General features: G+C 45.7%; 1 protein-coding gene across 1 annotated transcript in view; it reads right to left on the bottom strand.

Annotated features, from left to right (window-relative positions):
• SPOCK1 (SPARC (osteonectin), cwcv and kazal like domains proteoglycan 1) overlaps nt 1–26,277 on the bottom strand; it is a 550,417-nt gene that overhangs the window by 60,235 nt on the left and 463,905 nt on the right. The gene's annotated exons all lie outside the window — the stretch shown is intronic.

Genomic DNA, 26,277 nt, shown 5'->3' with positions numbered 1-26,277 from the left:
TGGGTTTCATATCCAATACCCCTGCTTAAGGTAGCAAGTCTGCAGAAGGGTCACAGGGTAGGAAGGACAGTGAGGTATGTGCCTCTCACCTACCCACCCACTCAAGGGCTCTCTAGAAATGAAACTGGCCTCAGAGAGGTGAATGACAGAATCGATGCCCAAGGGAACACACGCAAAACCTCCTACAGAGACTCAACTCTAGAATGAAAGACTCAGTGGTAATTAGTAACTGATTTAAAGACAGCGACACAGCCAGAAAGGCGATGTGTCATTCAGCAAAAGAAATGGTCAGTGGAGAACCAAGGAGAAAATAAGAGTTTGAGAGGCAAGTATGGGCAGTGCCCATCGAAACTCTCCCTGAAGGATCCATGGTACATGGATGGTCATGTAAGACTAATCCTGTAAGAAGAGCTAAGAAATCCATCAAGGTATCTTAGCTGGAGTGTGGGTGGGGACGTTGGCCTCTTACCATCAACTAAATCCCGTTCCTCCCATTCCGTGCTCACCTCGCAAGCACTGATTATAATCTGGCTCTCACAGAGCTCTCCTAGAGGGAGAGAAGGGCTGACGTGGGGCGTGCCTATCCCAGTCCCCACCTACCTGACAATGGGCTGGACGTGATAAGCTATCTTGTTTGGGGTTTATACAATGGTCTCTTGGGAATTCGGTTAATGTGCTCTCATACCACTCTCAAAGAGAAAATGAAATCTAGTTTCAGATCTGTGAAACCAAGGTCCAAACAGATCCAGAACGTGGCCAGTGTGTTGAAGTAAAAGCCAACTTGCACGATCTTTGGTCATAACCAACCATAGGTTTCCTTAACGGTAAACGTGTATGACTTTACCGTAATGATAATAGCTGTTATTTAGTATCTACTCTGTACCAGATACTTTAAATCATCACCTTGACTGATCCTTAAAACAGCACTGATGAAATAAGGTTTATTTCCCAACTTAATATGCTAGGAAACGGAGACCCAGAGAAGATGAGTCCTGAGCCCGAGAGCTGGGATTAGGCTGTGGGTCTAGCTGACTCCAAAGCCCTTGCACACCTGACTCCAGCAGTGATTTTCAAGCTTACTTTGGCACAGAGGTCAGAGATCACGCTAAAGGGGCAAAAGGTGGAGGCCAAGAAGAGACCACATTTATTAGCTTCCACAAAAAAACGCGCTAAAGGAAGTCTGGTTTTGTTTTCTCCAAGCTGAACTGACCTGTTTGGTGCTGAAATTTGCCTCTCAGAGGAAGCAATTAAGAAGAGAAGGGGGGCTTCCCTGGTGGCGCAGTGGTTGAGAGTCCATCTGCCGATGCAGAGGACACGGGTTTGTGCCCCAGTCTGGGAGGATCCCACATGCCGCGGAGCGGCTGGGCCCGGGAGCCATGGCCGCTGAGCCTGCGCATCTGGAGCCTGTGCTCCGCAACGGGAGAGGCCACAGCAGTGAAAGGCCCGCATACCGCAAAAAAAAAAAAAAAAATGAAGAGAAAGGGCACACACCCTCTAAAATAAGGTCCGCTAAGAAACTTCTGCCTGTTCATGAAAACATGTGCACTTACTAGGGGTCAAACACATCCTCTTTAAGATGGACTTGTATTCTGAAGCGTTTCCTTTAGTGAATTAACGCACTGTATAGTAAACACCTCTCCTTTAGATTAAAGCTCTGGAAAGCAGGAACTAAAAGCCTAAAGCACAGCCTAGGACACTTAAGAAAGCATATGGGGCAGAGTGATGGGTGAGTGGAGAAGGAGAGGAAGTAATGTCCTGCCACTCCTGGGGAGAGCAACCGAGAGCTCTTGGCCCTATGGCCATCCACCTGCCACATTATGATTCCACAAACATTGATGGTTAGACAAATGACCAGTTTAAAGATCTGATCCAAGATGATTCAACACAGCTTAATGAACCATTAGTGACTATGCCTCAGCTGTTCAGTGCAAGAACAAAGATGTTTAACACAGCCTCTCAATACAAAGGACACCAACAGCAGTTCACACAAGAAGAACTAGAGATCACCAAGTAAAAAAGAAAAAGGGTGCAACCTCGCTAGTGATCAAAGGAATACCAACTAAAGTAAGACTTGATTTTGGGTGTGTCTGGCAAATAGGCCACATTAAAAAAAAATTGTTTGTGTCTTTTAAAGCAATATTCAAGACTGGAAAGGATGTTAGCAAATGGCCAGTATGACAGACTATATGTTGGTCCAGCATTTTGGGGTGGGTAAGTTGGGAGTATGGATCAAAAGACCTAAAATTATCTGTATCTTTGAATTTGTATTTTTATTATGACCATTTATCCTATCAAAGATGTGTATGAAAACGTATGTATAAAGATGTTTATTCAGAATCGCACCAAAAAGACAAAAAAGGAGCCAACAGCTCAAACCAAGGGACTGGTTAGATACATCATATAACAATGCTACGCGGCCATCAATAACCAACTCCTCAAGAAGTTGATTTGGGAGATGTTTGTAACATACTTCAAAGTGACAAAAGCAGGTTTCAAAGCACTACCTAGAAAATCATTTGCGTTTTGTGAACAAAAATCCACATTTTCTCTATTTTTATCTATATTTTCTCTTCTCTATGTTCAAGTGTATATAGACTTATAAGATAAAATTTTATAGTTTTTTTTGAAAATAGCATAAGTCTCACAAATCAAACCAGCGGTAACCTCTGACGCTCACGTGGGACCTCATCCTGTCTCCGTGCTCTCTGTTCATCCCCCACGGTAGCCCTGGTTTGGAAAGAGATGAAATGACTTGTCCATGCTTTCTACTAACTAAACCCCAGAGCTGGCCTCACACTCAGCTCCCTCGCTTCGAGAGTCCAATTCTCTTCATTACACTAGAGCTGGATCTACCCTGAACCGGTACCAATTTCCAAAACTCATCAGGTCTCACGGTGAACTTAACCCAACTGCATTTGAAAATGGCAAATGTAATTATGCCATGTACCTAGACATAAGTATTCCCCAATGGGAGAACCCAGCAGCTACCATATGTTTTAAATTCTAACTCTCCCCAAAGAATTTTTTTTAAATTATAGTATGTTCCGTAATGAAGAGTTTTGTTTCGTAAGCGTTTTCCCCAGAATCATAAAAGCACATTCTTCCTTGTAAATTATACATGGCATAATTACAAGATGGCCATGCTTCGGGTCTCACTTCAAAGTGATTCCATTTTAAAGCGTTCCCTTTAATAAACAAAAAACACAGCCTCCACTATGGAGCTGTCCAGAATTAGTGAACTCTATTTTTAAAGGGTAGATACTAACCCTGGGATTGATATCAAGTCTTCAAAGCCTTGCTTTATTCTATACAAATTCTTTTTATCATAATCATAAGATCAGGAATTAAGAAGGTTGTAAAAATGACAGCGGCAAGAACAATTAACAACTAGATAGCATACAGACCTAGCTTGTGGGGGAACTGTCAAAGAGGAGTTTAGACTATATCAATAGATACCATAATTTCTCCGGAGAAGAAATGATTTCTCTAGCTTTCTCTACATCTGTCCATCTCCGCACATACACTAAACATTTCTGGATGGTCTGATACATGGTAAGAGCTCGACAAATGTTTGCTGGCTAGCTGTGAACACCAATGAGAAAGACCCCCCCTCCCCTCCCCCCCAGAAAAGTTTTATCCCAGATAGGCTAGGGTGGCTTCATGGGTTGAGAAGGGAAGACAGTATTGCAAGGCTTGGGAACAAGATAAGTGAGAGTGAGAATCCAAGTTCAGGGGAAAGTGAGTTAATGAACTCGATTATACCAAAAGGGAGGGCCAGATGTTCCCCAAGGAGTGGTTTTAAGAGACTGGTCTGGAGGTGGGGTACAGCAGGGTGGGAAGGAGAAAAGAAGCGGCAGGACACCCTGTAAGCAGACGCTGCAGTGAGGGAGGTGGGAGGGGATGAAGACCAAGGTGAAGTCAGTGGAAAAATGTGAAAAGATGTCAGATGAATAGAAGATGCGGACTAGCTAAACATGGAGAAGATGGTACAGGTGAGAAAACCAAGGAAGGGGAGACCAGCAAAATTCGTGGAGAAGCCCAGCATTCCACTAAGGAGAAAGGAGAAGGGAGAAGAGTTTTCAGAAGGAAGAAGGCATGGAGGAGGGAGAACCCAGGATTTAGCATCAGGACTGCTGCTGCGGGCCTGAGGACCAAACAGCAGGAGTCGGAAGGGGCGAGTGGTGAGACAAGAAATGTGGTAAGGATACTCTACACGATGAAAGAGGAAGATGGAAGGGCATCAGGAATGAAGGAATTCTCCTCCCTTTCCTGAGGAGGAGGGATGGGTGGGCACCCAAAGAATCAAAGAGCTCAGGGCTTCCCTGGTGGCGCAGTGGTTGAGAGTCCGCCTGCCGATGCAGGGGACACGGGTTCGTGCCCCGGTCTGGGAAGATCCCACATGCCGCGGAGCGGCTGGGCCCGTGAGCCGTGGCCGCTGAGCCTGCGCGTCCGGAGCCTGTGCTCCACAACAGGAGAGGCCACAACAGTGAGAGGCCCGCGTACCGCAAAAAAAACCCCAAAAAACAAAAAAAACTCAGCTCTCACAGCCTCAGGGCAGCAACCTCAGGAGGCAGTCCACCTGGTAAAGGGACAGGGCAGGTAGAGAGGCAGGGCTGCGGCTGGGCTGACAGAAAAGGAGAGGAAGTGCCTTCTCCTCACTGCTCCTCCCGCGGGTCAAATCCATTCTTCCTTCATTCTGGGGACTCACCGTGCACGCTGTCCTAGAGCCCCTCAGATGCGTGAAGGTGCTCCCCACCAGCCGCTCAGCGGACGCTTCTCCCTGGGCCTCACTGGCACGTGCTAATCCCTCCAGCCTCAGGTCAGGTGCCACTCCCGATGGAGGCCTCCGCCCCTGAGCGCAGGCAGCAGGGCCAGCTCCGCCCTCCTCCCTGCCAGGCACCCGGCACCTGACCTTCGGCGCTTCCCTTACACTGCTCCCACCCTCCCAACCAGTGATGTGTTCGACGGTCCCATCATGACCGTCCTCTCTCACGTGAAGCTCCACGACAGCAGAGAGAGCTGTTCTTCTTCGCTCACTGTTACACCCTAGCGCCTAGCACAGTGGCTGGCCCCGAGTGGGCACTCAGGAAGCCCTTGTCAGGTAAACAACAGGGGAGATGGCTGGACTCCGATTGTTTACGTGCTACACTCTCTCCCACACAGGGGAGCACCGTCTCAGGTACCTGTGGTTCCCCAGGGCCTGGCCCCCGGGAGGTCCCCCCTAAGTGCCCACCTGCTGATGGACTGCCTGTCTGGCTGGGGAGGGTGGTAACCCCCACGCAGGGCCTCAGTTCCCTGTTTGGCATGAGAACAGCTGGAGACCCTGAGTCCTCGGACCCTGTGACGATAAGGAACCTGTGAGAACAGAGTTCTTCTCAGGCTCAGCACCTTCTCCTAAGGGCCGGGCCCCATCGCGGGTGCAGGGAGACCAGGGGGAGTGAAACAGCTCCTGCTCTCAAGGAACTCTGGGCCTCAGGAGGGAGACACATGGAAACAGGGTGAAGAGTACCACGAGAGTGTGTACAGCACCAACACCGAGGGGGGACCGCTTCCGCTTCGGGAGAACTTAGCAGGTGCCAACCTCGCTGGAAGCGCTTCACAAAGACGGCCTCGTGCAGTTCCGTGCAGCACCCCTAAGAGATCCAAGAGATGAGGGTCTCCACGGTGGGCTGTTAAGCCCCTACAGGCAGCTGTTACAACAACGGCGACAGCAGATGGCGTGACTGAGCGTTTACTAGGGTCCAGGCCCGTATGAAGTATTTTACAGGCAGCATCTCATGGTTTTGTCACACTCCCATGAGCTAAGCATGATCATCACATACATTTTACAGCGGAGAGAGGTTAAAAGATTTGTCTAGGCTCAAAGCTCGGACGTCACAGAACTGGGGATGAAACCCAGGTGTGTGGGACTCCAGAGCGAACTATTCATCTGTAGTTAAGGAAGCATGCAGTCCCTGGAGGAACCACACGGTGATGACAGATCGACAGCGGAGAAAGGGCACTGCAGACCTGGCATCCAGGGCAGGGCTGGCACAGACGATGGGCATGGATAACGGGCAGCTGTCTTTTCCAGCTGACAAAGCGTAAGGAAAATCAGGCAGCACAAAAAAGGTAAGAGCAGGTGGTCCACAGAGGTCCAGGTGCAGGCCAGCACAGCCTCCTCTGTGGGGATGGGAAAGGGCAGATACGGCTGCAGGTGGCTGGCCACCGTGAGTCCTTCCATATGTGGCCTCTTTCCCTACAAGTCAGATCATAAGCAGCTCCTCAGACCCTGGGCGTGGCGTACAGAAGACTGCACACTTTAGCACCTGAATTTAAATCAGGCCAATTTCGTGCTATTCCTGCAGGTGTCTGTGCTGCAGCTTCTTTTTTCTCTCCTCTGCCTGCTGGAGGAGAGGGAGAAAATGAGCAGCCCAGCAGCATCACTGCGTCAAGACCAGAGTCGGCTGCCCGCAGGGCAGCTCCCCCAGCCAGCGTACTGTTAGTCTGAATCAGAGAAGACCTGGGGAAGACATGAGATCTTCACACTACCCAGAAAGCCACTTGCAAGCAGAGAAAGGGCACAGGTGCAGATACCTCTGCAAGGCGGCTGCCTTTCCAGAAGGAACGGGCAGATGGGGGAAAGGATGGCAAAACTGGAGCAGGGCAAATGTAGCTAGGAGGGGAAGGGGGTGAAGAGCCATGACCAGAGAGAACGCTCACCTGGGCCCTCCGCTCTCGGGAGCCTCTGGCCACTGCCCTACACGGCTGGCCTGTCTTGTTTACCACGCCCTAGGGGTGGGGCATCCAGCACCTGTGACTAGATGGCAGGGAAGCGCCCTGGCCCTCCCTTGTCACATGAATGGATCTTAACCAAGCCTTGCTGGTGAAAGCAGCTCTTCTGCCCCTTTCCTGTTTGCCCATTTCTGTTCCCCTCTGACCTTAAAAGAACTTAATTATAGGAATGAGATCACTAGGCAATTTCACCTAACTCCTGACTTACGCTCTCCTGAATGCACACCATGCCTTGCCTAACCTGTTGATTCTATCCCTAGATTAAAAGAAGTGAATATGAAGGATTAAGGAGTTAAAGAATGACTAGCTCCTCTACCCCCATCGGCCCCCTTAGCAAACCTGCAGGAAGATCATATGGGCAAGATAACACCTGAAGAAAGAGTCAGCCAGTCTGCATGCAATGGAGACTGATGCAGAATCCAACCTCCTGCCTCGATGAGTCACTGAGCTTCTTTCCCCTTTTTCCCTTTAGAAACTGTCATAGCGGAGCGGACTCTTCGGCGTTGGTCTCAGGACATGAGTCTATCTTCTCCCTAGACTGCCGGCTTTTCTGATTAAAGCAACCTCCCTCTCTACTGATACTTGCCTCTTGATTACTGGCTTTTGAGTGGCAAGCAGCCGAACCTGAAGTTTGTTAACGCTGGGACCATGCCTGACTCAAGCAGGGATGTTAGGGTGGGCCATGTGCCTGCGGGCGCCTCAACCACAGTGCCTGGGCAACCACCCAATTCACCTTCCCTCTTTGGCTAAGCTCTACGAGGGTGGTAAGGACCATTCAGAACGGAAAGACCAATTGCTAGGGTGGGAGCAGGGCTGCACTTTCTCTCTGCTTGGATGTCCTCTGTGTGTCAGACGCTGCTCTGTGCTGGGAATTAACCAGGGAAAAAGACATGTGGAGCTTGCCCCATGAAGTGCTCCCGCCAAGGATAAGGATGCAGAGCCTGGCAAAAAGGGAGGCCACCATGAGAATGCGCCTGGGGGCAGCGCAGCGGGGGAGAGAAAGTTGGGCTTATGTAAGAAACCTTGTGCCCCGGCAGCAGCAAAGGGCCAAGCCGTACTTGGGAGCAGAGGCTGGGGAAGAGTCTATCCATTTTCCTGAAGGAAAGGGACCTATACCCACTGGGCCCTAGCTCTCATCTACGTCACTTTATTTTCTATCAATTCGTGTCCACCAAGCAACCTGAGCAGGGGCTGATCAGACAGTCCCGGGTTTCTGTGCTTGCCACACCCTGACCAATGACTTTCGCCACACTCAGGAGTTCTGGAGCAAAGGAGTAAGGGGTAGTCAGTGACAGGAAATCCGAAGACTTCTCCTCTCTGACAACCCCCCTCTCTCCTTCCCCCCAGGCTCCTTCTCTGTGCTCCCCCAGCCTCTCTGCCTCTCTTCCATCAGGACACAAATGACACAACTATCATGACCGATCTGTCTGTCTCCCTCCAACAGGAAGCTCTTTGACGGCCAGGGTGGTGTGCCCAGCTATCAGCACAGAGCTCAGAAGATGTATCCTGGTGAATGAATGAATACTGCCACTCCTTCTTACCTCCCAAGCGGGCTGATTCGAGTCGCAGCTCAAAGAGCCCAGGCCACCCAGGAGCCAGGCAAGAATGGGGTGGGAGTGAGGCCCGCCCTTCAACCTTAGCAGCTTTTCCTGCTCCAGTCCTCAGGGAATCTGCTTCATAAACACTTACTTAGCAAGACATTTAAGACGCTATTGATTTCTCCCCTCAAAAGCAGAGGTGAGACAGTGATAGACACGGTGAGCAGCCAGCAACAATGAGTCCCCTCCACCCCTGTGCAGAAGTTATTTCCCTTTCAGATCGCCAGCGTGGCAGCCCGGAGTGAGATGCAACATGCTAATGGAGGTGGCCACTAGAACCAGTAGCAATTAGAGGCTTAAGCTCCCTTTCCCATGAGATGAGGGAAAACAAAGCTGACTGCAGACGGTGTACTTGCTTGTAAGGCATCTTTCTCTCCTATTAAGGAAGAAAGATAGGAGGCCTCACCTCTCCAGGAGCCAGGATCAACGTCAGGCCACCATGGACAACATTTTCACACCCATACTAGGTGCTGGACACATAAATGCATGGCAATAGGTAGCAGGGACATGAAGGTCCCTGCATAAAAACAGAGCCCTTGTCCTTGAATAGAGCTAGATGATGCCCCCCTAAAGTATCGGCTCCATGACAGCAAACCTTCCTCCCTATTCTCTGTTGTTGGGGTCTGTTATGGACTGAATGTCTGTGTCCCTCCAAAATTCATATGTTGAAGCCCTAACCCTCAATGTGATGGTATTCGGAGGTGAGGCTCTGGGGGAGGTCATGAAATTTAGATGAGGTCATGAGGGTGGAGCCTCCATGATGGGATCAGTGCCCTTATAAGAAGAGGAGGAGACCAGAGCCCCATCTCTTTCCACCATCATGTGAAGATACAGAGAGAAGGTGGCAGCCTGTGGGCCAGGAAGAAGGCCCTCACCAAGGATAGAATCTACTGGTACCTGGATCATGGACTTCCACCCTCCAGACTATGAGAAACAAATGTCCGTTGTTTAAGCCACCCTGTCGGTGGTACTTCGTTACAGCGATCCTGAGCTAAGGCAGGGTCCCAGAACTTAGCACGATGCCTGTCTCATATCAGGTGCTCCACAAACATTCTTTGAATTAATTTATGCATAAGTTAGGGTAATGGTAGCTGCTGCAACAGATAATTCCCAACATCTAAGTGGTTTAATATAAAAAATATATAATCATTCACTGTCCCCTCAAACTAAGACAAGGGGGTCGCAAGATCATCACGCATGTAAACTCTTGGCCTCATTTACTGAGGTGGGCTCTGCCCCTTAAACTCACAGTCTCCTGATATGGAAACATGCATTGGAAATAATAAACACAGAAATGCAGTTTCAGAAACCCCAGTCAACTGTACCTGGTATTTGAGGGCCAAGGCACAGCTGAGCAGGGAGAGGTAACCCAGAGGTGCTGGCCTCAGTCACGGGTGGAGCACTGCCAGTGGCTGCATTTACATATTTTAATGATCACATGAATGGGGGTTTGTGGAAGAGGAAACATCAGATTTGTCACAGAATAGAAAAATGCCTTTGGGAAATGAGGCATTAGGGACCAGCTGAGATGTATGCTCTTGCCTGAGGGCGGAGCCATCTCTCCAACGGGCCTGTTATTATAGGGAACGTTGCGCAGAAGCCCTCAGGAGTGGTTTAAAGAAAGAAAATGCACTGAATTAATTCTCTCTCTCTCTCTCCCCTTGACTTGGAGAGGGCGAGACAGTTGAAGCAGCTATTCTAAATCCACACTTCTGGACACCAAACTCTGGGACTCATGAGTGATTTCACTGGATGCCAGGTTACTCTGTCTCAGGGGAAATCTGCACCTCTGGGGCCCCCACGGAACCTCCCAGGATACAGGAAGCTTGTACCTGGCAGGGAAGCAGCAGGTAGATGACAACACCCAGAAGCAAGCCCGGGAAGAGGGGAAGATCACAACAGACATGATCTGCATCTTACCTTCTCCTCCCAAAGAAATTTTTACAGCACCAAGGTTTCAAATGCCTGTGTGGTCTGAGAGTGAAGAAAGGGCAGGTGGAATCGGGGGGGGATTCAGGAGGGAGAGAAGGAAGAAGACAGAGAAGGGGAAAGGGAATATCTATTTGGTGCCGAAACAAAAGAATCGTGAGGAGCTTTGTGGTGGCTGTGATTTGCTTCTCTGTACTCTCTGGGTCTCCCTGACCCTTCATGGCAGCAGTATTTTTGTGACCCAGATTGACAGTGATACGAACCAAGGAAAGACCTTGTGGGTCAGGGCTGTTGGTAAACAAGCTACCACCATTACGTTGGCTTTCCAAGCAATTAGTAACCACATATGGCATTGCTTATTTTTATACTTACCATTGAAATGTAATAAATGTATGAACTTGCACCGCCAGAAGGTATAAGTTCTATGACAGCAGAAACGGAAGCTGCAGGTACCTGTCTGTATTCCTGAATACAGTAGGAATCAAGAAGGGTTTTACGATTTTGATTTAACGCAAGGTGCTAACGACAGAGCATAAAAAGGTTGCTGTTCAATGGACCTTCCTATTAGCAATCATAACGTAGCTGATGAGTGTGATGGTGAGCTTTACATTGATTATTCCATTTAAACCTCAAAACAACTCCATGAGGACGCATCCTTATCCGCATCGCCATTCCTCCAATGAAGACATGAATTCAAACTGGTTAAAGTATTTGCCAGAAGTCATCCAAAGTGTAGGTTCCTGGACTGAACACAGATCTGTCTGAATCTAGAAGCAGCATTTTTCACCACTCTGCTTTTCTGTCTGTCATGCCATGACTTTTACAGCAAGGACATTCTGCTCACACCAGGAGCTCTGGGAGGACAGAGGGAAACCCAAGACATGTGCAGACAAAAGAAACTGTGAGGGCTTCCCTGGTGGCGCAGTGATTGAGAGTCTGCCTGCCAATGCAGGGGACGCGGGTTCGTGCCCCGGTCCGGGAGGATCCCACATGCCGCGGAGCGGCTGGGCCCGTGAGCCGTGGCCGCTGAGCCTGCGCATCCGGAGCCTGTGCTCCGCAACGGGAGAGGCCACAACAGTGAGAGGCCCACGTACCGCAAAAAAAAAAAAAAAAAAAAAAAGAAACTGTTAACCTTGATCCTGGAGGGCCCCTCAGTGCCCAGGTCCATGCTGATGGTCTGATAGATGCTTGAATTTGTTAGTACTTCTCTGCAATGTCATCCCACCCTTCATGCTGCCTTGCAGAAGACTGGAGTTGGAAGATGCAAATTCAGATTATAAATCCTCATTTGCCATCCTTCTGACTCCCCCACAAACCCAGGGCACCCTTGCACCAGGGCCCATAGGTTCAGCGGGCACGACTTGATAACCATAGACCAGAGAGAGGCACGGTCTTGGCATCAGGGCCCTGAGTAGGATTTAGGCTATCCACCCTCTGCTGCCGGTAGGTACTACTGAGCCATGGCACTGGGCAGGCCCTGCAGGAGGAGAACAGAGCACTCAAACGGAATGCTGGCTCCTGCCTTCCAGGCACCCAGGACAATGCTGCACATTCACAGGTGTACGGGTGGCTGGCTGGTCACCTGAACGACAGCCTCCTGCCCATGTCAGGATTCCTCAGGTTACGGTTGGATCAAATTCCCCCCAAAAGTAACCCATTCACTGTTCAGAAGGTTTGAAAAGAAATAAACCCAGCTGCTGGCTTGGGTCTGCCAGGGAGTGCTTCTCCGGAGGTTAACGTGGTGCTGTCATGCACAGCGAGCTTTCCGCTAGGGCTTCTGTTGTTCCTCGTGCCCTTGTCTCCCTGCCCCGGCTCTGTCCAGCAGCTGCCCAGTGCCTGCTGGCCACTGGTGCCAGCAGAGACCGGGCTCTGAGCCTGGAGCAAAAGGGCTGTCAGTACTGATTGGCTTCCTGCTGAAGTGGGCCCGCCCCACCATCCAAAGAGGCAGGAAAGACAGTGTTAAAAGCAGGCTAGCACTTCACGAGGGCTTGGACAACTGTTCTAATGCATCCTGATGAGCTCCATCTGCTGCCAATCTACACTGGGCATATGTCTCCTCGCCCCAGCACTGCATTTTGGCTGGAAAATTCATCACAAAGTATGTATCTGCCTTACAGAGAGGAGACAAGTGCTGGAGATGGTCTTCAAGCATATCTGGGAGCAAAGGAAGGCAGGTGGGGGAGAACATTCTGCAAAGACAGATCCACAAAATGCCAAAGGGATGGATACTTCCTGAAACATTCACCAACACCCAAACTGCCAGACAACACCAGAGCATAAAAGTGACCCACACAAGTCTTTACATTGGCTGCAGCCTTAGCTGAAACCATTTCATGAACTGCTTTTCTTGCTTCTGTTTGGTGTGGTCACAGCTCTCATTCTCATTCAGTTCTGAGCTCCAGTTTATCTCACATCTCTAGTTTTTTATTAAGAACCATTATTTCACAAACCTCTTCACGTCTCTTCATAGTAATGATCCTCACTAGAAATCAGTTTTCTTTTGGGAACCGTGAGTGTTTATCACCTCATGAAAGATGCTGAGACGCAAGAGCCCACTGAGATGACCATGCCTGACCATCTGCTGGACTCACACGCTAGCCAAGGGAACTGTCCCCCATGCTTTCCTTCTAGGCAGTCAGCAACTGGTAAACGAGGGCCTACTGTGTGCTTGGCCAGCACTGCACTACCAGGACAAAGTACATGCTTCAGGCAAGAAGGCTGAGAACCAAACATATTTCCTTTTTAAAAAATATTTTATATTACAAAATAGAAAAAGAATATTGTAATACTGAAGAGAAAAAGCAAAGTAGGAATGCTTATACCACCAGATTTCAAGACTTACTATCAAGCTGTAGCCTTATAACTGGACAGTATGGTAATGGTTAAAAAAAAAAAAAGAAGAAAGAAATAGACAAATTGATCAATGGCACAGAATAGAGGACGGAGATGTAGACCCACACAAACAGACTCAACTGATTTTTGAAAAAGGAGCAAAAGCCAGTGGATTCCATTCAATGGAGAAAGGATAGTCTTCAATAAATGGTGCTGGAACAACTAGATGTCCAAATACAAAAGAATGAACCTAGACAGAGACCTTACACCTTACGCAAAAATTAACTCAAAATGAATGACAAGCTTAAATGTATATTCATTGGAAAACTACAAAAATGCTAGAAGAAAATGCAGGATAAAATCTATGTAACCTTGGGTTTGGTGATGAATTTTTAGATATAACACCAAAAGCAGGATTCATGAAAACAAATAGATAAGTTGGACCTTATTAAAATAAAAAACTTCTGCCCTGCGAATGACACTATAAAGAGAAATAACACACAAGCCACAGCCCAAGAGAAAAGATTTGTAAATGTATATGTGACAAAGGACTTGCATCCAAAATGGAATGCTCTTAAAACAACAGGAAAATAAACAACCCAATTAAAAAATACACAAAAGATCTGTACAGATAACTCACCAAATAAGATGGAAACTAACCATATGAAAAGATTCTCAACCTGAGTTGTCATTAGGGAAATGCTAATTAAAACAACAGTGGCATACCACCACACACCTAGGAGGGAAATGTGAGGGGGAAAAACCAAAAAAACCACAAATACAAATTGCTGACAAGGATGTGAAGCAACAGATACTCTCACTACTGCTGTAGGAATAAAATGGTATAGCCACTTTGGAAGACAGTTTGGCAATTTTTTTTTATAGCTAAACGTCTTACCATATGATCCAGCAGTAGCATTCCTAGGTGTTTACCCAACTGATTTGAAAACTTGTGGTAACACAAGAAGCTGCAGTCAAATGTTTGTATCAGCTTTATTCATAACTGCACGAACTGGAAGCAACCAGGATGTCCTTTAAAAGGTGAATGTATGAACAAATTATGAAACATCCATACAGTAGAATACTAGTCATTGATAAAAAGGAATGAACTATCAAGCTACACAAAAACGTGCATGAATCTTAAATGAATTGCTAAGTGAAAAAAGTACAAAAAGTTACCTACTGTATGGTTCCATTTATAGGACATTCTAGAAAAGGCCTATAGTTTGCATTCGTTCTGCCAGTGGTTCCCAGGGATCTGAGGTGGGTGAGTGGAGTGGTTGAAAAGTAAAGCACAGGGAATTTCCTAGAGTGGTGACACTATTCTTTATGATACTATAAGAGAGGCTATATGACTGTATGAATTTGTCAAAAGCCATAGAACATTACAGCGCAAAGAGTGAACCCTGATGTATGCAAATTAAAAAAAAATCATTTAGGAGGTTGGGAGCTCCCAGGATGAAAAGCAGAATGTGACAAGACAGTCTAAGTGTATCACAGAGGTGCTGACCTGAGTAGCTTTGGAAATGAGTAGAGCCTATAAGACTAAAGGCCAAAGGATTATACATAAACGCTGTGCTCTAGTTGATAAAGTCATTTCCCACAGAGGTAGGGATCCGCAATTTGATACCACTGTATGTACATGCATACCATAATTGCAGAATTAAGTAAATGGATGGTGGACGCTGAGAGCCAAGTTTCTCACTGCTGGAGTGGGAGATTATAGACAAGCTATGGAGGAGACTGTAATGATCCTTGTGGTGATGGGGCACAGTTGCAGACATTAGTATGAACTCATATTCAGCTTAACATAGATTCTGATGGACACACACAGAAGAATTTACAAATGTATACGTGTGTTAGTATGCACACATATATTTCCTTGTTCTGTTAGCTGAAAGGGCAGACGAGTGACACTGCAGGGGTAGTGAGCACACCTAGAGCCCAGACACCCAGATCTTGGCCTCTAATGCTGTTCTCCAATAAAAGTAACCAGGGCCGCCTGGAGAAACGGCTGATTCTATGGCTGGGATAAGGAATCTGCAAGATGAGTCTGGAGCATCTTGTAGTGCCAGAAAGTAAGGAAGTACTCAAATGTAAGTAAATAAAATAAACCACAGGGAGAGTATATCAAAGGGACACAGGAGCCACCAAAAAGAGCTCCCTATGTCCAAAGCTGGAACAATGAGAACAACAAAACTTTAGCACTGGATTAATCTAATAGTATTCGATTATAACCTCAGGTACCAAATAAATGTCTATGAACCATAAATTCATATTTGATTGATCAAATGAATGAATACATAAATAAATAATTAAACAGGAAGAAGAAACTAATCTTTGGTGCAGAAGAACTGCGAATAATTTATGTAGATGCTCCGTTCTCAAGGAGAGAGAGCATTAACTCTCCACTCCTTAAATGTGGATCGTCATAGTTACCTTCACCCAAAGAGTACACTATGAAAAGAGGGGAAAAAGAGTAACATTACAGTGGAGAAACCTGATATGAGGGGAAAATGGCTATGGGGCATATGGGAACTCTCTGTACCTATGTTTGCAATATTTCTGTAAATCTAAAACTTTCCTAAAATAAAAAGTTTATGTAAAAAACAACAACAACAACAACACTGAATTAAAGGTATTGGGAAATAGAATTTTGTTGGATATCAATTGCTGAAAAAAAGAGGTACACAGTGCTCCAAGCATGAAGAATGACCAAAGATTGACGAAGCCAAGGAAGTGAGGAAGGGGTCCTCTACAGGCGATGCATGAGGAGACCAGTCACAGAGGGACAAAGGGTGCCAAAGCCTTCACAAGCCCTGATTCACACTGGTGCCCCAGCAGAACTTTAAAATGCCACACCACGGGCATCTTAGTCAACAAGTACCTTATTTACTCCATTCTGGAAGTTTTATCCAGATCACTGAGACACAAAAAGAAGTGTAACATACTTACAGGCAGTGGGGTGAAGTACTTAGAAGCAGGGGCCTGGAAGTCAGACTGATCTGGGTTCAAATCCTAGCTCTGCCATTTGCTAGATGTGTGACCTTGAGCAGTTGGAATGAACAAAGGTCTATTTTCTCAGTATTAAATGGAGATAACAGTACCTCCCATCCCTGGGCTTTCAGGAGACTATATGGAAACATACACACAAAACACAGTGTTTAGCAATAGCCAGTAATCCCCAAATGGCAGCTTTTCCTTAAAATTTACATTGGAGAGGAAGATAAAACACCCATTATCTGTGGATGAGATAGTCTTCTATAGAAGATCCAAAATGATAAAATAAAAAACTATCAGAATCAAGATTTCCTGTTGGAAAGAAATAATCATTTTAACAAAAATAAAAAAAAAACAGTTTTCATTCACAGAAAGCAATCACAAACATCAACTCTCTAGTCATAGGTGTAATGAGGAATACAGGAGCCCGTATGAAAGGAAACTGCAGACATTTCCTGAGGAAACTGGGAAGAACTGTGCCATGTTTCCAGATGGAACAACTTAAGTGTAAAGTTATCAATTCGTCTCAAATTACTTTGTAAATCCAATCTAAATCTCATCTCCTGCAAGTTTTCAAAATGATTTTTAATATCATCTGGGAGAACACGCAAGATGGGCCATGAAAATTGTGAAAAAGAGGACAGCTTGTTGTTAGACGAAAGATGAATTACAGAGTAAAAATCATTAAGAAAACTGGCTATTTAAGAAAGAAAAAAGAACCCTTATAGTTCCATTTGTCACAGTATACCCCAGAATAAGTATTAGATTGATTAAACTAGTACTTTTTTCAACTAGTAGTCACAATGCATGAGTAGGTGATGAATGTAACTTTCTAAAATACGAAGTATAATGGCAGAGAATAGAAAATAGCACATATTATACAGAGTGAGAGTGAGTATTGCTTGGTGGAAGCTTTAAGTACTGGCTCACAATATAAACTATTTCTTCCTGTTTGAATGCCATTGGCCTAATGCGTCAAATATGAAAAATTCAAGCCGTGAAAGAACAAAATGAAAACACAGGTGAAATTTTTATCTGGTCTCAGAGTAGGGGAGATTTCTAAACATACATCAAAGCCAGAAACTCCCACAGGAGAAAAAAAAAAAAAAAAAAAAAGATGGACCTAACTGGATAAAAACATCAAAATCTTAGTCTATCAGAACACACCATTAAAGGCAAGCAAAAAAATTAGGAAAAAAATTGTGAGATATACATGATGGGTTCATACCCTTAACACGTAAAAGAATTGCCTTATATATTATTGAGAAAAATACTGTGAAAGGTAAAGAATAGAGTATATGAGGCAATTCATAAAGAAGAATTACAAATATTATATATATATATATATATGTGTATATCCACATATATATATGGAAAAAAATGTTAAACCTGCAGTGTAGTCAAAGAAGTAAAAAAAATCAAACTTTGACAGAGCCAAGTAATTGTCTCCCAGGATCCATTCTTCCTGCTTTTTTTTTATTGATAAGAACTCTGATTTTTAGCTGCCTTCCAGCTTAAAACTCTACATTCCCCAGCATCTAGGTAGACCATGTGACTAGACTCAAATTAAATTCAGACTAAGTTGACCACTGAGATGTAAAGTGAATTATATCCAAATTCACAAGGGTCTGCTTGAAGGAAAGTAGTGTGCCCTTCTTTGCTCCTTCCCTTTTCCTGTTGACTGGACTACAGATGGAATGGCTGGAGCTCTAGCAGACATGCTGGACCATGAGGCTGCACCAAGGTCATCAGAGCAACAAAATGAAAAGGTTCTTGATGGACCTGAGATGTTCCATACCAGCCCTGGACTTCTTACCATTTGACTTATATGAAAACGAAATAAACACTCTTTTGCTTAAACCACTGTTATTTGAGCACCAGAGTGTTGATTACGTACTGCTGAGCCAAATCCTAACTAATAAAAGTACCTTTTAAAAAACTCACACAATAGAAAAATTCTTTAAAAATTATAGTATCCAAAGTTGATAAGTGTCTTCTGATAGGCATTCTCGTACATTGCTTATGATATACATTTTCCGGAAGAAATTCTGCCAGTACGTAACAAAAGACGTACAATATGCATACCCTTTTACCCAGAAATTCTACTGCTAGGACTGTTTCCTATGAAAATAATTAAGACGTGCAAAATTAATATCCAATGATGTTCAAAGAAGCAGTGTTTATAATAACGAAAAATTAGCGAGAAGCTAAGTGCTCGATAGAGGACTAGCTATAAAAATTATAGTGCATTTATAAAATCAGACACCAGGCAGCCATTAAAAATCAAGTTTTAAAAGGATAATTGATGATATGGGAATATTATTAAGTAGTATTAAGCTAATAATAATGATTTTAAAGTAGTATGTGATTATACTCAGATTGGGAGACTACGGGTAATTTTAAAACGTTCTTCCTGTATTTTTAATTTTTTTTAAATGTTCTGTAACAAACATGTAAAACTTCTATTTTTTTAAAAAATGCTACTTAAAAATTTGCATGTGTCTACTGCCTTTTACCACATACCTGTCTTTTCCAGTTGGGCAGTTCCTTCCGCTCACCTTCACGTACACTGTGTTCTAGTCCAACATGCCTCACTCATTTGTAACAAGAAATATCCTTTCCGCTCCCTTATCAGAAGTCTTTGCAAGAGATTGCAGAACCCCTGATACACAAACGTACTTTACTCACAGATCAGATGCTCCCACTCCAGACCAATCCAAGTCCTAGTTGGATTGGTGCCTAGTTCTGGGAACTACATGCTCTCCTGACACTGAGTGATGCTCCTGAGACCACCTCGGGTCTTCCCTGCCCTAGATACCAAGACACCATTGGCCCTGACTCCCTGGGGGCTCCTGGTGTCACACAAGCATGGCCCGTCTCCAGGCAAATGCTCTTTAAAAGGAAGGTGTTCTGTATCAGCTAGAAAATGTATTTAGCTGCAAATAACAGAAAGCTTGATGAACAGTGGCATAAGCCCTTGGAGGTTCACCTTGTGACATAAGTTAGGAGAGAGGCAGGGAACCAGAGTCACAACTGCCCACTTTCTAAGCTCCTGCCCACTCATCCTTAATGGGAATTCTTGGGTTTGTCGCCTTGCAGTCACAAAATGGTTGCCACAGCTCCACTCAAACCTCTGATTTTCATGAAAGCAGGAGCCTTCTCAGAAATCTCCAGAAGACTTTACTTGCATTCCATTGACCAGGACTGATTCCCCAGGCCACACTGCCAGCTGGAAAAGAGACTGAGAGACTAAGAATTCTGGTTTTCCTTAAAGAAAACCAGAATTGAATGGGTACAGGATCGACAACTGACAGTACCTGCTAGTGTTGGCAAGACTGATTCTAGAATGCAAAGGTGTTTCAGAAGGCAGTGTGTTACCAAACTGCATAAACAGCAGACCAGGTTACTCGTGTGTGTGTGTGTGTGTGTGTGTGTGTGTTACCTATATTCACTGAGCATCCTTCAGAACCAGCAGCTTTCATAATTATCTCATTGAGTTTATTTCATTCTTATAATAATCTCTCAAGATAGGCCTTATTCTCTTCGCTATTACAGATGTGGAAACGGACACTCAGAGAAGTAGCTTGCCCAAAGCCACACAGCCAGGGAGCTTTGGGGCTGGACTTCAATCACACAGCTGTCTAATCCCCCAGCCCCTGCGTCTGCTAGTTTACAACACTAGCCTCCTGGCAAGTTCCATCATATGTAACCTGGAGGGCAAATAAGGGGACTTACAAATGTGTTTGCATCAGAACTTGAAGATGCACACGAAGACCCATGGGAGGTCAGATGGGGAGCGCCCTTCTGTGGGCAACAGGTATGCTAGTGACCTTGACCGGGATCTCTCCCCTAACTGCTGCTCATGGACAAGGAGGCAACAAACCATGTACACAGGACCCCAAAGAGCCAAGTATTCAGGATGGTTATCACAGAAAAGACTCGGTAAAACAATGCAGACATTTTAGACCCAAATCAGAAGTTTGAGAGGAAACTGAGGAGGAGATGTGTCTCCACGGTACATAGAAAGAATAATAACTCACAACAGACAGGAAGGAGAAAGGCACCAAACTGAACCTGGATATTTATTTATTTAAATATTGCTCTAATTAAATAGGTAACAGATACGGTACACGTTTATGTTTATACTTAGTTGTGTCCACTCATGCCACAGACCCTATGCTAGGGATATAAAGACAAATAAATGAGACATAATCCTTGCTTTCAAGGTTATGACACTCTAGTGGATAGATGATATTTAAGCTAGATTAGTTTCCTTGTCTCAACCATGTGAGGTGAAGTCTAGCTCTTCTGACCCCTGGGACTGCAACAGCAGGTCTGAATTCTAACAAAGCTCTCGGAAAATAATTTTTAAAAATGCCTTTGGAGTCCCAGACTTATAAAATGGGATGGAAAACAGCTCAGCCCTATAGACAATTGTTACCTTGGGACAGAAGTGAGCTCCCTGTGCAGATACTGAAATAACAGATTATTGATATCTTTGGTGTTGATTTCTTCTCATCTGCTTACAGGAGGGACAGCACAGGACCTGGGCACAGAATAGGTATTTAATAAATGCTGGATGGATGGATGATGGATGGACAGATGAACAGACAGACGGATGCTGGGTGGATGAAGACACATTGCTCACCACTACCTCCAGACTCAATCACTGCCCTCAGTTTTAGGGAAAAAAACAAACCAAAACAAAACAGCTGTCAGAGTGTTGCCTTAAGCTTTACATTTTAATTTTTTTTTTTTTTTTTTTTTTTTTTTTTTTTGCGGCACGCGGGCCTCTCACTGCTGTGGCCTCTCCCGTGGCGGAGCACAGGCTCTGGACGCGCAGGCTAACGGCCATGGCTCATGGGCCCAGCCGCTCCGCGGCATATGGGATCTTCCCGGACCGGGGCATGAACCCGTGTCCCCTGCATCGGCGGGCAGACTCCCAACCCCTGCGCCACCAGGGAAGCCCTACATTTTAATTTTAATTAGGGCTTAGAGGCCTTCAGAAGCAAGGTACATGAAGTCACAGATCAGTATTGTTCTAGTTCACTACATTTTTCCTGAATAGGTAAGTTTCCTATTGGGCGCAGAGGTAATCAGTATTTAATCCAGCTATCTCACAACAGAAGTATGCACAGTTCTTGCACCAGAAGCTCTCAACCCAAATGAGAACAAACTCTTGCTACCTCCAGATACTCCCTCCTTTGCCTAGGAATGTTCTCAGGAGAGCCCGTTCATGAACTGAACAGAATGTTCTATCCCAAAGGATGCTATGCTTCTGTCATCAAGGCAAAAAACATTTGCTTCCCGAGGCAACCTGAGCCCTCTTCCTAAGCTGGGGAGGCAGGATACAGGCAGATTCAAGAACTGGGTGAGCTCAGGCTGGATGACGCCATCTGTCCCAAACCACGGGAGCCAGAAACACACACAGCACTTACGTTCCAGCCTGAGCTCATGCCCCAGAATGTCTGATGCAAAGAAGGCCAGAGACGGGTGTCTCAGAATCACTGAGCCGGCCTCTTCAACCCAGGGACCTAATTCACCTACAATCCCCAGCCTCTTCAAGGGCTGCAACATCCACAAGCTCAAGTACATCAAAGTCCTTTGAAAACCTTAAGAGCCTATACATTTCCTCAGTTAATTTGTTCTACAAATGATTGAAGATGGCCCAATCTGTGCCATCCACTGGCCCATGCATGTGCTGGGCACGGTGCTCACAGCAGGAAGCTGAAGGGAAAGCTGGGACAGAAGATCCAGGTGAAGAGGACAGACTGGCAGTGCAGAATCACAGACAGGAGCTCAGTAGGGAAGGGACCCCACAGCAGCCACCCTTCAACACCTGGGGAAAAGAAGTGGGGGAGGGCTTCTGGGAGAAGTGCAGATGCCAGAGCCTGAAGCCTGGGGAAGTCCTGAAGGAATCGAGTCACAGACGGGGATCCAGATGCAGATCAGGCTAAAGGAATAAGGGCGCACGATTCTACTCTCTCCAAGCTACTGACGTGAAGCTCTGAACGCCCCACAGGATTAGCCTAGTTCGGGACAGCGTCTCCCATGGTTCTAAGATTTGGAGGGATGTAGGGACAGGGATCTAGACCTCTTCAGCCTCAGTAATACCCCTCAGGGTAGCAGTTCCATAGGACTAGCAACCCCCATAAAAGGGGCTTTTTTTTTTTTTTTTTTTGCGGTACGCGGGCCTCTCACTGTTGTGGCCTCTCCCGTTGCGGAGCACAGGCTCCGGACGCGCAGGCTCAGCGGCCATGGCTCATGGGCCCAGCCACTCCGCGGCATGTGGGATCTTCCCAGACCGGGGCACGAACCCGTGTCCCCTGCATCGGCAGGTGGAGTCTCAACCGCTGCGCCACCAGGGAAACCCAAAGAGGCTATTTAAAAAAAAAAAAAAAAACTTGGTTTCAAGTAATGTTTTGAAAATCTTTTTTTTTTGGAGTATTACTTGGCCTTGTGCATTGGTACGTGATCACAGTTATGATCAAACCCCCTGTCAGCACTAATTTTCTGCTCTTTGACATTCATCTTCTAGATCTGGTTTCATAGCGTGAGTGCCCCTTGCCTAGGTGATTTTAGAAGCTGGAGCTACACTCAACATCCCTTGCTAGGGTAGAACACAGAGGACTCACTGGGGTGTTAGCCACACCCCACCTCCAACACATGACATAATGGAAAGGGCCATTTAGAAGACTCAAGCTTGGACAAAGCATAACCAGGCCAAGGACGCCAAAATAAATGGATACCTCATAGGATGAGATGGGAGGAAAAAGGCCCATGCAGATGCCTTCTAGAGATTCCCAGGCGGACATGTAACAGGACAGCTGCCCTGGTTCCTTACACAGAGCCTTCTACATGGTGAAGTCTAGTCAAATATGAAGGACTTGCCCCCCAAACGACCTGCTATTGCATCACCGGGAAATCTGAAAGCAGCAATTTTTACATTCTATGGACCCATGACCATCCTCATCATCGCCTCGGCCCCAACGTCATGGTGCCTCCTCCACCTCTCGGAACTGCCCCTAAATTGTGCTGAAAGTATTTCTTCTGTTAGCTCACTCTAGGTCTTGAAATAATGAGAAACACAAGCAGAACCTCCGCTGTATAAGGAGATCTACCGTCTCTCCCTGCAAAGCTCCTTCTTTTCAAGCAGGACAGAGGGGCCCCGGGACTAGAAGTGGAACGCGAGATCTCGCCATCATGACACCACCATGATTTGGAAGCGTCTCTCAGATCTCTCTTCTCTTTTGGTCTCCACAGGCTGAAGAGAGCTGGCTCGCTGTTTTCGCTGTGGCTATGCTCCCGAGCGATCTGAATATCTATTACCATATATTCAAACAACTGCTTATTCTGAGCTTTATCTGGTGTCATTATACATTCCTCAAGTTCAATAGTCAAAGTGCCATCCTGCATCCTTTATGTCTAAGTGCCATTTGAGTTTTTAAACAGAGAACCATGATCAAGATGATGACGACGATGATGACACAGCTGTATTTTTCGAACTCTACATCTACAGTTGAAATTGAGCTCATTTACTTCTCACTGCACCTGCTAGGAAGGCGCTGCCCCTTCCTTTGCCAAGGCCCAGGTGCCCACTACAACCCTTGGCCCTAGGAAGGACGAGAGCTACCAAGATTTTACTAAGCAGCTGGCTTGGTGACGGGGTAGCCACTTGCTCTCTTTCGATTATAATTTCAATTTATTTTGTATTGTGATGCTGTCTTTTCTTCTCACAGCAATAGATAGCAGGGCCATGAAAGAACAGTCGACTTCAGGACAGATTACAAATGAATTTTTATCTTTAAGAAGCTAGGTCGGAAACTTGTGGCTATCAGGAAAGCGTACTACGCAGCGGTGAGCTCATGCTCATGCCAGGGTTCGGATAAACTTCAGAGAGCAAGGTGCGTTACAGAAAGAAAGAGGAGAAAATGAGTGAGGACACCTTGGAAAAATCCCATCAGAGAGGGCTATGATATCAGTGACGGAGTGCATTCTCTGAGCACTGAAAGCACAGGGAAATTTAGTTTAAAATGTGTGAATGTGTGTGTGTGTGTGTGTGTGTGTGTGTGTTTTCTTTTTCCAAAGGAAGTCTTCCCTTTCAGTGGATATTCAATTTAGGTTAAAAACACAGTATAACGTGAGGATAAGAGCACACGTTCTAGGAAAGACTTCAAATCCCTGCTCTTTCATTTATTAGCTGGGTGGCCTTAGGCAAGGTGCCGAAAAGCTCCAAATCTCAAATTTTCTCACCAGCACTACAGATGACATTTTTTGGCTGTTAGAAGAATTAAACATATACACCAAGGGCTTAATACACGTATTAAGCACCTTCTACAGATGATCTCTTGTCACAGTAAATCTTTTTTATTTTTATTTTTTTGCCATTTTAAACATTATATTCTATGGTAAATCTATATCATGGACAATGCCTTAAAAATAATGAGGTAGAATCTTTCAACATTTGACCAATAACTGTTGGAAATCCAGACAGAAAGCCCTCATATAACTTCCATTCTAGTTGGGCAAGTCAGACAACAAACAGAACAGGTAAACAAATTATCTAATATATTGGAAGATGATAAATGGTATGGAGACAAATAAAGGAGGAAAGAGAGATAGGAAGTGTCGGGGAGGGTTTCCTGAGAAGGCCATGTCTGTGCAGAGATTGAAGGGTGGCTGATGGAAGGAGCCATGCAGATGTCTGGAAAGACAGTCCAGGCTGAGGCAGGATATGACAGCACATTTGAGAAACCCACTGGGACCTGATCCGGGCCTTGATCGTGCTTGGCCTTGCAGGTCACTGAAAGGATTTTCTCTTTTCCTCTTAACAAGATGGGAAGTCAGTGGAGTGTCCTGAACAGGGAGTTATACAGTCTGACATACAGTTTACAGAATGTTTAACTCCTATGTTCGAAAGAGAATGTAGGGGCCAGGAAATTAATTAGGAAGCTATTGAAATAAAAGATGAGGATGTCTTGGACCACCAGGGTGGTAACCGTGGAGGTGGTAAGAAGTGCTCATATTTGAAAATCTATTTGAAAGTAGACTCAAATGATGATTATAATGTGGCACATGAGAGGAAGAAGGGGTTTTTTTGTTTGCTTTTACTTCAGCAGATTGAAATATGAAGCTGCCATTAATTAAGATGGCAAATACTACAGGAAGAAAGAACAGATCTGGGGGGAGATCCAGAGTTTCATTTTGGACATGCTAAGTTTGACATGCCTATGGGCGTCCAAACAGAAATGTGGAGCAGTCATTACACATTTAAGTCTGGAGTACAAGGGAGCAGAGCTGGCAGGTTGGCTAGAAAGAGAGCAAGGTGGGGGCAGGGGGCTTGGGCAGGAGGAGAGAGACAGACAGACAGATAGATGTGACCCTCCATGAAAACGTACGTACAACACACAAGAAAGGCAGGGTGCAAAATATCGTAGAATGTGATCCTGATTTTGGACGGGTACAGTTTTAAAAGTATATTAATATATGTTTACAAAAAATAATTGGAAGCATATGCAACAGAAAGCTAATAGAACTGGGAATATGAGACACTTTTTCCATAATACTTGGATTTTATATAAGAATGGGTATTAATTTATAAATAAAAAATAAGGGCAGGAGAAGAGTGCCATCTGAGTGAATTATCAAAGCCATTAATTTCTAACACCAACCTCTATCTCCTTCTCTGGACTCCAGCTATGACCCTGGCCACCCTCTCCCTCAGTTTACCCTTCTCTCTCTTTTCACCTTTAGCTTTCTCCAATCAGTTGCTACCAAGGAAGCTTCAGAATGACCAGGAGAACCTGTGGTCTACTTTCCCAGGGCTGAACTCACAGAAGAAGACTCTGAGTTCAAAGCCAAAGTCGGGGGCTTCCCTGGTGGCGCAGTGGTTGAGAGTCTGCCTGCCGATGCAGGGGACACGGGTTCGTGCCCCGGTCCGGGAGGATCCCACATGCCGCGGAGCGGCTGGGCCCGTGAGCCATGGCCGCTGAGCCTGCACATCCTGACCTGAGCCTGTGCTCTGCAACGGGAGAGGCCACAACAGTGACAGGCCCGCGTACCGTAAAAGAAAAAAAAAAAAAAAAAAAAAGCCAAAGTCGGCATTTACCTCCAGAGTCCTGACAAATACCTTTTTCTTCTTGGA

This window comes from Delphinus delphis, chromosome 3, assembly GCF_949987515.2.
Source record: "Delphinus delphis chromosome 3, mDelDel1.2, whole genome shotgun sequence".
NCBI classification, from domain to species: domain Eukaryota; kingdom Metazoa; phylum Chordata; class Mammalia; order Artiodactyla; family Delphinidae; genus Delphinus; species Delphinus delphis.
This window is presented reverse-complemented; position numbering and strand designations above follow the sequence as displayed.